Genomic DNA, 13,646 nt, shown 5'->3' with positions numbered 1-13,646 from the left:
GAGCTACTTCTATACGGTCTTTAATTATTTTTCTACTCATTGCTCACATTTTCTTAAAATTTTTCAAGAAGTCACTTATTGTATTGGTCTGTTCTTGCACTGCTATAAAGAAATACCTGAGAGGTTTAAGTGGCTCATAGTTCTGCAGGCTGTACAGGAAGCACAATAGCTTCTGCTTCTGGGGATGCTTCAGGAAGCTTCCAATCGTGTTGGAAGGCAAAGGAGGAGTGAGGCATGTCAGATGAAGGGAACAGGAGCAAGAGAGAGCAAGAAGGGGAGATGCTATACACTTTTAAACAACCAAATCTCGTGAGAACTCACTCACTGTCATGAAAGCAGCATCAAGGTGGGAGCGTGCTAACCCATTCAAGAGAAATCCATCCCATGATCCAATCACCGCCCACCAGGGCCTCCTCCAACATTGGAGATTAAAATTCATCATGAGATTTGGTGGGGACATAGATCCAAACCATATCACTCATATTTTATGGAAGTTAGTTTTTATTCTGCAATTGATTTCCCTCAGCCATCAGTTAAGTCTGAATTTTGTTCACGGAGTTTTCATTGTTCTTATCGTTTTATATAATGTATACACATTGTACATGTTCTTGTAGTTTGGTACATCTATCTTTTCCTTTGAGGTTTCAGCCACTTCCCTTATGATTCAAAATGTCTTCTTCTCAAGATTAAACATTCATCTTTATCTTCTTTTGTCCTTTCATAATTTTTACTAAATAAAAAAAGAAATTTTTTTTTTCTTTTGTAATCTTTTTTTTTTTTATTATTATACTTTAGGGTTTTAGGGTACATGTGCACAATGTGCAGGTTTGTTACATATGTATCCATGTGCCATGTTGATTTCCTGCACCCATTAACTCGTCATTTAGCATTAGGTGTATCTCCTAATGCTGTCCCTCCCCCCTCCCCCCACCCCACAACAGTCCCCGGAGCGTGATGTTCCCCTTCCTGTGTCCATGAGTTCTCATTGTTCAATTCCCACCTATGAGTGAGAACATGCGGTGTTTGGTTTTTTGTCCTTGCGATAGTTTACTGAGAATGATGTTTTCCAGTTTCATCCATGTCCCTAGAAAGGACACGAACTCATCATTTTTTATGGCTGCATAGTATTCCATGGTGTATATGTGCCACATTTTCTTAATCCAGTCTATCGTTGTTGGACATTTGGGTTGGTTCCAACTCTTTGCTATTGTGAATAGTGCCGCAATAAACATACGTGTGCATGTGTCTTTATAGCAGCATGATTTATAGTCCTTTGGGTATATACCCAGTAATGGGATGGCTGGGTCAAATGGTATTTCTAGTTCGAGATCCCTGAGGAATCGCCACACTGAATTCCACAATGGTTGAACTAGTTTACAGTCCCACCAACAGTGTAAAAGTGTTCCTATTTCTCTACATCCTCTCCAGCACCTGTTGTTTCCTGATTTTTTAATGATGGCCATTCTAACTGGTGTGAGATGGTATCTCACTGTGGTTTTGATTTGCATTTCTCTGATGGCCAGTGATGATGAGCATTTCTTCATGTGTTTTTTGGCTGCATAAATGTCTTCTAAAAAAGAAATTTTAAGATATTAAGCTAGCATTCCCTCCCCTCAACAAGTAGTTCTCAATACTTATGAAGATTCTTGGTTGCATAACTAGAAACCATAATCAATTTAATTAGAAAACTAATTTGTTGGAAGGATATGGGGAACTCACAGAATGATAAGTACACTTGAAAATTAGTATTAGACAAAAACCAAGAAGGGGATGATAAAGGCAAACTCCTGCCACAGAACAGCCTTTCTAAGTTGCTTTCCCTGCCGTCATAGCTGGATATGCTCATGCTGCCACTGCCACTGCCATTCTTCAATTCATTTTTCATGAAAAAGGAAAATTAAGTTTTTTCACCTGTTGTAAAAAACTTCTAACAGATTTTGGGTGATGTTCATTCTTCTGTATGTCTTGTAACTCAGTTACCATATGTTATATTGCATGATAAGGAAATAAAAGAGGAAAAACAGATATTTTATAATCTATGTATGTATTTATATCCATAACAAAATAAAGGATAAATACTCATAACAATTATAATCTTTTTTTTTCTGCAACTGGTCGCATGGTTGTAGCTGGTATTTATCATTTTCTTCCACTTCAGATGTGATATGGTTTGGCTGTATCCCCACCCAAATCTCAACTTGAATTGTATCTCCCAGAATTACCACATGTTGTAGGAGGGACCCGGGGGCAGGTAATTGAATCTTGGGGGCCAGTCTTTCCCATGCTATTCTTGTGATAGTGAATGAATCTCATGAGATATGATGGGTTTATCAGGAGTTTCTGCTTTTGTTTCTTCCTCATTTTTCTCTTGCTGCCGTCATGTAAGAAGAGCCTTTCATCTTCCACCATGATTCTGAGGCCTCCTCAACCATGTGGAACTGTTAAGTCAAATTAAACCTCCTTTTGTTCCCAGTTTTGGGTATGTCTTTATCAGCAGCGTGAAAATGAACTAATACATCAAATTGGTAACAGTAGACTGAGACATTGCTGAAAAGATACCTGAAAATGTGGAAGTGACTTTGGAACTAGGTAACAGGCAGAGGTTGGAAGAGTTTGGAGGGTTCAGAAGATAGGAAAATGTGGGAAAGTTTGGAACTTCCTAGAGACTTGTTGATTGGCTTTGACAAAAATACTGATAATGATATGCACAATGAAATCCAGGCTGAGATGGTCTCAGATGGAGATGAGGAACTTGTTGGGAACTGGAGCAAAGGTGACTCTTGTTATGTTTTAGCAAAGACATTGGTGGCATTTTGCCCCTGCCTTAGAGATTTGTAGAACTTTGAACCTGAGACAGATGATTTAGGGTATCTGGCAGAAGAAATTTCCAAGCAGCAAAGCATTCAAAAGGTGACTTGGGTGCTGTTAAAAGCATTCCATTTAAAAAGGGAAACAGCATAAAAGTTCAGAAAATTTGCCACCTGATGATGCAGTAGAAAAGAAAATCCCATTGTTTGAGGAGAAATTCAAGCAGGCTGCAGAAATTTGCATAAGTAGTAAGAAGCTGAATGTTAATCGCCAAAACAATGATGAAAATGTCTACAGGGCATGTCATAGGTCTTCATGGCAGTCCCTCCCATTACAGACCCGGAAGCCTAGGAGGAAAGCATGGTTTCATGGGCTGGGCACAGAGTCACCGTACTGTGTGCAGCCTAGGGATTTGGTGTCTTGTGTCCCAGCCACTCCAGCCTTGGTTGAAAGGAGCCAACGCAGAGCTTGGGCTGTGACTTCAGAGGGTAGAAGCCCCACGCCTTGGCAGCTTCCACGTGGTGTTGAGCTTGCGGGTACACAAAAGTCAAGAATTGAGGTTTGGGAACTTTTACCTAGATTTCAGAAGATGTATGGAAAGGCCTGGACGCCCAGGCAAAAGTTTGCTGCATGGGTGGGGCCCTCATGAAGAACCTCTGCTAGGGCAGTGCGGAAGGGGACTGTGGGGTTGGAGCCCCTACACAGGGTGTCTACTGGGGCACTGCCTAGTGGAGCATGAGAAGAGGGCCACTGTCCTCCAGATCTCAGAATGGTAGATCCACCCGACAGCTTGCACTGTGTGCCTGGAAAAGCAACAAGACATTCAATGTCAGCCCATGAAAGCAGCCAGGAGGGAGGCTGTACCCTGCAAAGCCATTTGGGCAGAGCTGCCCAAGACCATGGGAACCCACCTCTTGCATCAGTGTGACCTGGATATGAGACCTGGAATCAAAGAAGATCATTTTGGAGCTTTAAAATTTGACTGCCCTGCTGGGTTTCAGACTTGCATGGACCCTGTAATCCCTTTGTTTTGGCCAATTTCTCCCATTTGGAATGGTTGTATTTATGCAATACCTGTACTCCCATTGTATCTAGGAAGTAACTAACTTCCTTTTGATTTTACAGGCTTATAGGAGGAAGAGACTTGCCTTGTCTCAGATGAGACTTTGGACTGTGGGCTTTCAGGTTAATGCTGAAATGAGTTAAGACTTTGAGGACTGTTGGGAAGGCATGATTGGTATTGAAATGTGAGGACATGAGATTTGGAGGGGCAAAGGGTGGAATGATATGGTTTGGCTGTGTCCCCACCCAAATCTCAACTTGAATTTATCTCTCAGAATTCCCACACATTGTGGAAGGGACCCAGAGGGAGGTAATTGAATCTTAGGGGCCAGTCTTTTCCATGCTATTCTCATGATAGTGAATAAGTCTCACGAGATCTGATGGGTTTTCAGGGGTTTCCACTTGTGCTTCTTCCTCATTTTTCTCTTGCCACTGCATGTAAGAAGTGCTGTTCACCTCCTGCCATGATTCTGAGGCCTCCCCAGCCACGTGGAACTGTAAGCCCAATTAAATCTCTTGTTATTCCCAGTTTCAAGTATGTCTTTATCAGTAACATGAAAATGAACTAATACAGTAACATGAAAAAGAACTGGTTGTCGCTCTTTATCTAATGGGGTGACCCAAGTCTTCATTCTTGAAGGTTTTTGGCCATTTCTGAAGGTTTTTGGCCCTGCCTAATTTGGGTTATTGTAGTTTTCCATTGACTTTAATCACAAGGACATGGTAATACTAAGAGCTGTTCCACACACACACACAAGGTGCATGTGCACGCACAAGCACACATATGTTTTTAAAATCAGAGACTTACATGTCTGGATCAAGTACAAGTTGAAAACCACCCAGTAGTATTATTCACAAGTAGATTCTGGATACAGCCAAGCTGGTGAGGACGTAGGCAAATGAGAATTTTGATTGCAATCCCATCAATTCAATCAACCGGCCCCATCTGTCCATTCACCAAAATTGCTCATGAATTTCCCATTTACTAAGATCCTGAAGATGCTTCCAGAATGTTGGGGAAACCAGCCTCACACCACTCAGCGGGTACCCCGAGTCTGGCGGAGACAAAGGAGTTAGAAAGAGACAGAATAAGCAATAAGCATTTAAAAGGCTGGTCCAGGGGACAGGAGAGTCGCCGGCTTGCTCACGTCCCAGAGCTCTCGGGCTCCGCCCAATTTATGGTTTATAAGCTCTTTGTTCTTAGGGCAGACGGGAGGGGGAGGAAGGGATGAGGAAAAGGATGAATCAGTGTAGGAGAACTCGTGAGTCATTTGATAAGATATATAGCAGTGGCGGTTTCTATGAATTTCCTCGAGCAAAGGCTTGTGTCTAAACTACTAAAGATCTTTAACTTATTAGGACTGAAACGGTGGGAGCGGGTTTCAGGAGGAGCCAAGTTGTTTGATTATACTCCACGGCTTCAAGGGAGCGTTGTCTCCCTGAGCAACCTGTGGAACGCGGCTGAGCGGTTATGCTCTCGGGGCATAAAGACAGGAAGGCAATAAGGAGACTTTTCTCCTCAGAGGCCGCCCGTGGCTTCCCATGGGTGTCTCACACAGGAGAGACCAACTCAACTGGCACCCCAGAAACTCTCTTTCCCACACAGAGCATGTGGCAAGCTTGGAGACAGAAATTCTCTGTCTCTAATATTTCTGCTGATAGACTGGTCTTCAAATTATCTGGTGGTAGACAAGATGATTTTCTTCTTTTGTTTCTGTTTTGGATCCTGCTTTTTAAGGCATCCAGGTCTGCTGTGAAATACAGCTCTTATTATCTTTATGAAAATGACTTGTAAAGCTTATAAAATGATTTAAAGTGCAGACATGGTGCTATTTACCACTTGAAAGGCTATAACTTTATATTTACGATGACTAAAGGCCTAAACTCTGTTCTTGTTATTGGAAAATTAGTTATATTGGCTTCTTGTCATAATTTTACACTTTCTTTCTCACTCAAATTCTATTAATTTTGTTCATATATATTTTAATTGAGGATTGGGGACCTCAAACAATGCTTTTGTTCAGTAAACACTCCAAACCCCACTGCAGAGTTGAACTCTGATTATTCCATTTAAGTCAATCGATTCATGACATTCTACTGACAACAGGTCCTTGATCCAAGTGTGGGACTGGGTCCTAAATGGCTTCAACATATTGAAAGGAAAGATTTATAACTCATAGTTAAATAGGGCTTTTCTCATTCTGGCTAGACATGATTACAAAAATTGACCCAGTTGCCGTTGCCAGTGGTCTTCTGTAATCACCTCAGAGGGAAGAGTTCTAGGACAAAGATTCTGAATTCAGCAGAGAGGAGAGGGAAATAACCCGGGTCCTTGGTCATGGCATTCAGCTCTGATATTACCGTAGCTGGGACCCTCTCTCCCTTAGATGCCTAGTTACATGAGTTGATCGTATTCTTTATAGTTTACAAGAGTTCGAGACAAGGTTTTCTCTTTTTATAATTAAAAGCTTTCTAACTAATACATCTCCTCAAAATACTGGTAATATATACACATTTCCAGGGACAGGTTGATGCAGCATATAATAAAATATTGTATTTTAAGTCACTTTATACATATTAATAATCTGAGTAATTCTCTTTATTTGTGTAAACTTCACTTAGTATAGAAGGTTAATATAAATGAGAATATATTCTCTTTTCCAAATCATACAATAATATTTATTAAACTTTAACTTCATGCTGAGTTCTGTAATACAGAAATAAAAAGAAAAATATTAAGTTGTGTAGATTTAATAACTCTATATTTCATGTTCACTAATTTTAATATTTTAATTTTCTTTCTGGTTACAGAAGCATTTTATTTTAGCATCTTTACCAAAGTCCTTAGATTGTCTCTACTTTTTTGAAGGAACACTCACTTCCAGTGTTACCACACAAAGTAAGATGCAGTGTCACATAGTAGCATAAAAAAAATTTTCATTTTACCAGGAAACAAAGTTGTGTGCAAAGTGGGTAATGCTTTCAGGGTAACTGAATCTCAGGTATCAGACAACCACTTAGGAAATGAAAATTTTAAGTGACTTTAAAATTAACTCAGATAAAGTCATGATCTATACAGAAACTTGGAAATCAGCAAAACAGCTTTTTAAAAAGATTGGTCGTCAATATTTTCCTATACAACTTTAAAGTTTTAAGTGTGTTTTGTGGGGAGCACATTAAAATATGTTGTTCTGTAATAGTTTTCCCACTAATAAACATATAATTAGATATTTTTCATGTCAATAATATTCTTCCATATCATTATCTAAGTGTGCAGTGATGTGATCTTGGCTAACTGCGGCCTCGACCTCCTGGGCTCAAGCAATTCTCCTACCTCAGCCCCACTGAGTAGCTGGGACTACAGGCATGAGCCACCACACCCAGCTAATTTTTTCACATTTATGAAATTTTTTCATATTTTCATAAATATTTATGGAAATATTTTTTTTTCATTTTTTTATAGGTTTAGCCATGTTGCCCAGGCTGGTCTTGAACTCCTGAGATGAAGTGATCTGCCAGCCTTTGCCTCCTAAAATGCTGAGATTATAGTCATGAGCCACCGTGCCCAGCCTTGACTTTTCAATAGTTCCCCTCCTCTTGGTTTACAATGTTTCCAGTTGTACACTGCAGGGTTTCTCAGCCTCAGTACTGTTGACACTTTGGGCTGGATAATTCTTCATTATTGGGAGCTGTCCTGTTGTAGGATGCTTAACAGCATACTTGGATTCTACCTACAAGATGCCAGTAGTACCTCCTCAGCTGTGACAACCAAAAATGTCTCCAGACATTGCCAAATATCCCCTGGGGTGAGGGGCAAAAATCTATTCAGAGAATAACCATTGATTTACTATCTTAACTACTATGTTGGTAAACAATTCTGTGTATGAATGTTTGCAAATATTTATGTTGTCTTCCTTAAATTCCTGCAATGTTAGCAATAGGTCAAAAACTACACACATAGTGAGAAAATTACAAACTCCCTATATGATTAAATGTTTTCTTGAGAGAATAATTCTGGGAAAGGTAGAATAGATACTAAAATTGAATATGTAGTAGGTCAAAAAGGAAGTCCTGACAAATTTTCAAATATCCGCATGCAGACCATATTAGTTATGTTGCTGAGAAATACATACTTACATGGGACGAGTGAGAAAAAGTAATTATAAAATCCTGAAAATTTATATTAAAATAAAATGCATTGTTTCTTTTCTAAATATACAGAGAATATTACAAAAAACTATACTTATAAATGAATAATTAACCTAGACATAATCTATTTCAATTAAAAAGCTTTAACTTGGATATTAGTGGAAGTTATGAATAAAGGGACAGAAATAATGTGTTTCTGGATGAAGAAACAAAAAAATGTAAATAATGTTATTAAGTTCACAAATGCACATATGTATGTGTTATTCAGTTGATTGTTATAATGTTACTGTCAGAGAATGTATCTTAACATTTCTTGGGTATTTTGTTTTCTGGAGAGTGAAAGGTAAGTGTTGGGTTTTGCTTTGCAGGTTGATAATTGATTAATTATTTTTAATATCTTTAGATATTTTTAAAAATCTAGACAACTTCCATAGTATTTAATTGCTATTACCTATCTAATAATTCTCCTTTATTAGTTTTAAGTAAGGTCCTATATAGCTACATTTATTTTCTGAACTTTGATCTATGACATATTGATTATTGTATATCATGACTTATTGGTTTAAAAATTATGTTGTGGCCAGGCGTGGTGGCTCACACCTGTAATCCCAGCACTTTGGGAGGCCAAGGCAGATCACAAGGTCAGGAGATTGAGACCATCCTCGCTAACACAGTGAAACCCCGTCTCTACTAAAAATACAAAAAATTAGCTGGGCGTGGTGGCGGGTGCTTGTAGTCCCAGCTACTTGGGAGGCTGAGGCAGGAGAATGGCATGAACTTGGGAGGTGGAGCTTGCAATGGGCCAAGATCGTGCCACTGCACTCCAGCCTGGGTGACAGAGCGAGACTCCGTCTCAAAAAAAAAAAAAAAATTATGTTGTAACATGTTTAGTTTCGTGAATTCTCTCCTATTTTATTTAGCTTGTTTTTTTTTAAATTTATTTGTTTACCTCTTCACAAGTTCCCTTTTCATATTTCAATTTTTATTGAGTTATCTCATTTTTTTCTCTTCTTTCATAGAATTGTTTTCTTGAATTTGATACAGAACATTTAGTAGCTATTATCTAATATTAATCTTTGTTTCCTGCAGTGAATCTTCTTTAAAACAAGGTTCTTCGTTCACCTCCTGTGTGCTAGAGAATGCTTTTAAATGCTGTATATTGTTTTGTTGTTGCTTCGAGCATTTTTTTTTTATCTTGTTTTATTTCGTTTACTCAATCTTAAAGGGTAAGCCTTCAAACAAGGCCTGACATTTCCCTCTGAAAATGAATTTATTTTATTATTTTTCATTTTACATGGCTTTTGATTATTCCTGTGTTCTCAAACTGAAGGGGCTGTAATTAAATTAGTGACCCATAAATCTAGGAGAGCAGGGAGGATTTGATTTTTTTTGTCAGTTCCAATAAGGGAATTACACTTTCTTGTTATCTCTTCATTTTTTAGGAGTTTCTCAGATGTTTATGACATGAACCAGACTAAATGTAACCCTGGTTTTCTCCAAATGTGTAAATAGATTTTATTCCCTAGTTTTTTTTTTCTCTACACTAATATATAGCATTAATTTAGAATAACACTGTTTTGGAAAATCCATCTCATTTTATTGAGAGCTTACGTAACACGCACTATGGAATTTTCACAGTTATTCAGTTAACCCGTCTTCTCTTGCTATCCTGGTAACTATTTCTCCAGAACCACTTCTGCTGCTTTGCTATTCACTGACCTAACTGTACCCTTGACACACACAAGAATCTACCAATGATTAGGACTCTTTCATTTAAAGGAATAGGAAAGGCTGGCCCAAAACTGCTGCCAAGTCCAGCCATGATCCTTCCAAGTCTAGGGTTACCAAGATGAAGTGGAATTGTGTCTGATGCTTAGATATCTTTCTTCTGTAACTTCTGATATGAATTTGGGCTTTTGCCTCTTCCTAAAGGTGACTTTTTATATTCCAAAAGATGATTTGATATTCTCAAATACCTCATGGGAAGATCATGGCAGAGGACTTTCCCAGCAGTTGTTATATTCATGGCTATATGGTTGTATGCACCATATTTCAAGGGTTGCAGCAGATCAAGGGTAGTCTATATGGAGTGGAGAATACAGAAATCACTTACTGAGGTGGGGCACAGGGTACAGCCACATATGTTGTCAGGGATGTGATCACCTTGTTCAGAGTTTAAGTTCTCCAGATGCAAATATTTTCTCTTAATTTATAACATATTTTTAGTACTTACCTATTTTTTTAGTTTTCTCTTTTTTTTTTTTTTTTTTTTGGGACGGAGTCTTGCTCTGTCACCCAGGCTGGAGTGCAGTGGCACCATCTCGGCTCACTGCCAGCTCCGCCTCCCAGGTTCACGCCATTCTCCTGCCTCAGCCTCCCGAGTAGCTGGGACTACAGGCACCCGCCACCAGGCCCGGCTAATTTTTTGTATTTTTAGTAGAGATGGGGTTTCACCGTGTTAGCCAGGATGGTCTCGATCTCCTGACCTTGTGATCCACCCACCTCGGCCTCTCAAAGTGCTGGGATTACAGGTGTGAGCCATCGCGCCTGGCCTTCTCATGATTTTTACTTTTATAATTGCAAATTTTGTTTCAGTGTGATTTAACGTGCTTTACTCATGGCACTAATTTTTCATGGTCACTTTCAGAAACTTTGCTATTGTTATTAAATGAAAATGTTAAGAAGACATATTTCTAATTTTGCTACATTATAAAAAGCCATATAGCTCTTAAAAGTTCTTAGAATTTTCTTCTTACTAAAGAAAACTATCTCACACTGATTAAGTAGATTTATTTATAATTTACTTTTTTATAATACATTTTCTTTCTTAATTAAAAACTAAACCCTTAATTAATAAAAAACGTCATAAAGTGCTATATCAGCTATTTACTCAACTAATTTTGGTGCTGTTACTAACAACAGAATCAAGACTCATAAGTAGAGTTTAATTTATTCTTCTTTACTCCCTCTTTTGGTTTTAAGTCAGAAGATGTAAAGTTAAACCCTAACACCTAAATCTTATAGTGAAATCACTTAAATAAAATCAACCTCAATATCTTTTTGTACAACTTTTGTGAGAATTAAATTGAATAATCTATGCCAAACTGCTTAGGATATTTAATGGAATTTAGAAAAAGATTTCCTCAGGTTCCTCTATGCTATGAAGTCATAGTTTCTTGAAGCAGGGTTTAATTTGCCTTAGCAGACTCATAGAAGCCTGCTTCCGTTTTCTGTTCCCGCGAATCATATTGAAAAAGTAAACTGAAGGATAAACCAATGCTACAATAATAATTGTAATTACTGGTTTGTGTGTGTGTGTGTGTGTGTGTGTGTGTGTGTTTATGGAGTAGGAGCAAATTATCAAGTGTCCAAATAGTACACAATTAAGAGAACGACAAAAGATAACAGTTTTCCTGGCTCTCACATGAACCTCTGTTTTGAGGTCTCCAGATTCTTTGGCCTGATGCTTCATCCACCTGCTGTGTTTCCAAAATGAAAAGGTTAACAGGAAAAATGAAATGAAGGGCACAACCAAAGGGATGAGGGGTCCCAGGCTGAGGAAAAGCTGAATGCCAAAGTTCTGGGTTTTACACACATATTTTTTCCAAGTGAAGTTTCTTTCAAGTTTTAAATAGTCACTGACCCAAAAAATATCAAATTTTATGCTCAGAAGATTAACAAACAGAGATGTAAAGAACCCCCGGAGAATGACAAAAACAACTTTATCTCCTCTCCCCTTCAGTCAGAGAAAGAAGAAATTGGAAAAATTGGATAGCTTGAGGAAATTGAAGACACTGAGGCTGGTAGCAAACCAAATACTTAAGGCATTGTTCATATCCCAGCAGAAATCAATGATTATGTTTATATTAGATGACTTGCAAATGTTTCTGAATAAAAGCTCCTCTAATGCTATCCTCAAGAAGTAAACATATCACACCAGTTCTAGAGAGGGCTAAGTATGTGAGGATGAAGTCAAACAAGGAGATGCTCTTGTTTTTAACCCATTCAGCACAGATTGCTAATCCAATAAATCAATTTCCCCAAATTCTTATTATGAATTCTGAAATTTCAATGGCTACAAGAACTTTTGCAAATGCACTTGACATATAGCAGGAGTAAAATCCCAGTTATTTCTGTCACTGCTGATAGACTGGTTTTCAAACGACTTTCGAAAAATGATAGAACTCTTGAGAGTGCTCCTCCTTAGGGTTTTACTTTGGAGTCTGTTAAAAACCAGAGGAAAATAAAATCCAACCCTGACATGAGAAAACAGTACTGACAGCTTCATAAAATTCATTCCAAACATGAAAACCCTCCCAACAGTAATTCGTGCATCAGCCTGATTACTAAATGGATCTTTTTGCCATTCACAAAGGCTGAATTTTTTATTTATGAGGTTGACTGAAGGCTGAGCTTATAACTGCTAACATGCAAATAAGAAGGTTCTATGGCATTGTTTTGTGCTTTCTTTTCTCTCACTCAGGAAATTTGGAATCCATTCATCAGAGAATTCAAAGTAACAAGTTACAACTAAATTGTCCGTTTTTCCTTGTAAATTCTGACACCTAAGATTAAATGTGGCTAGGATCACCAACTGGCTACAGCCAAGATCTTTAAGATCCCTCCCTGCTCAGCATTTGTGAATTCTCCACCTAAGGCCCTCTTGGTTTTCCTATCCAGGGAAAGGCAGCAATAGGCCTGAGCTACGTAACTCCTCACTCCCCAGCCACAATACTCCAATTTAACTGGGATTTCATCTCTAAAATGTATCAGAAGAGAAACAGGAAGATAGTGTTTGTCTCTTCAAAGTCTTTTTCTACCTTCTATGTCTTGTTCTGGTCTTATTTACATTCTAAGCTGACAACTTCTTCAGGCCCCACCGAGCAGCTTAGAATACCGAGAACAAGAAAGCAAGTTTAAAGAAGGAAAACACTGCCCTCATTTTCTTCCACCATATAAAGCTCTGACCCTTATTAAGACCAATTGGTCAGTTGAAAGGTGTCCAAGACAATATGTCCAAGTGCTAACCCTGGTTCCTGTGGATGAAATTTGTGTGGCTTTGGCTTTTCTAGCTAATCCATATACTTTTTGGAGGAGGTGTGAATCCATATGCTTTTTGGAGGAGGTGTGACAAGAATTCAATTTAAGGTGATTCCTCAGCCTACTCCTAATTGAGTTTAATCTTATACTTTGACTCAGTAATGTAAGCCTGAGGAGAACCAATGGATGAACGGGAAAAGATCCACAGGGATGGAATCACAGGATAAAGTGACTGTATGCTAGTCGTGTTCTTTGTGCCCTTATTCACTAGTAAAAACAAGTAAGATACAGCTATATTTATGAGTCTTTGAGGAATATTCACTAGCCATACAATCACCACAAGTGATCTGTGAAACATGGTGTGTACCAAGCATCATTATGGTATTCTCCACACCCTCTCCCCTCTAAACCAGTAGAGAACAAAATGAAATGTTAAAAGCTTATGTAAAATGACTACCTCTCTTCATGAACAAGGTGATGCAGTAACTAAATAGTCAAATAGGAAAACTTCTCCTTGACAGAATTACTTTTCTGAAGTGACCAGTTAACTTTCCCCATTAACTTATCTTTATGTACAACTGTTTGGC

At 38.4% G+C, this 13,646-nt stretch overlaps 1 protein-coding gene across 2 annotated transcripts in view; it reads right to left on the bottom strand.

The window, feature by feature from the left end:
- Positions 1 to 1,003: 1,003 nt before the first annotated feature.
- Positions 1,004 to 13,646, bottom strand: part of LOC129483360 (salivary acidic proline-rich phosphoprotein 1/2-like) — a 175,748-nt gene continuing 163,105 nt past the window's right edge. For both annotated transcript variants that reach the window (XM_055280648.2, XM_055280647.2), the window contains one exon: positions 1,004 to 1,084. The gene's annotated coding sequence lies outside the window, so the exon portion shown is untranslated. The remainder of the gene's footprint in view (positions 1,085 to 13,646) is intronic.

The sequence above is a fragment of the Symphalangus syndactylus genome, chromosome 5 (genome assembly GCF_028878055.3).
Source record: "Symphalangus syndactylus isolate Jambi chromosome 5, NHGRI_mSymSyn1-v2.1_pri, whole genome shotgun sequence".
NCBI lineage: Eukaryota > Metazoa > Chordata > Mammalia > Primates > Hylobatidae > Symphalangus > Symphalangus syndactylus.
The sequence above is the reverse complement of the archived record's forward strand: the minus strand, read 5'-3'. Positions and strand labels throughout refer to the sequence as shown.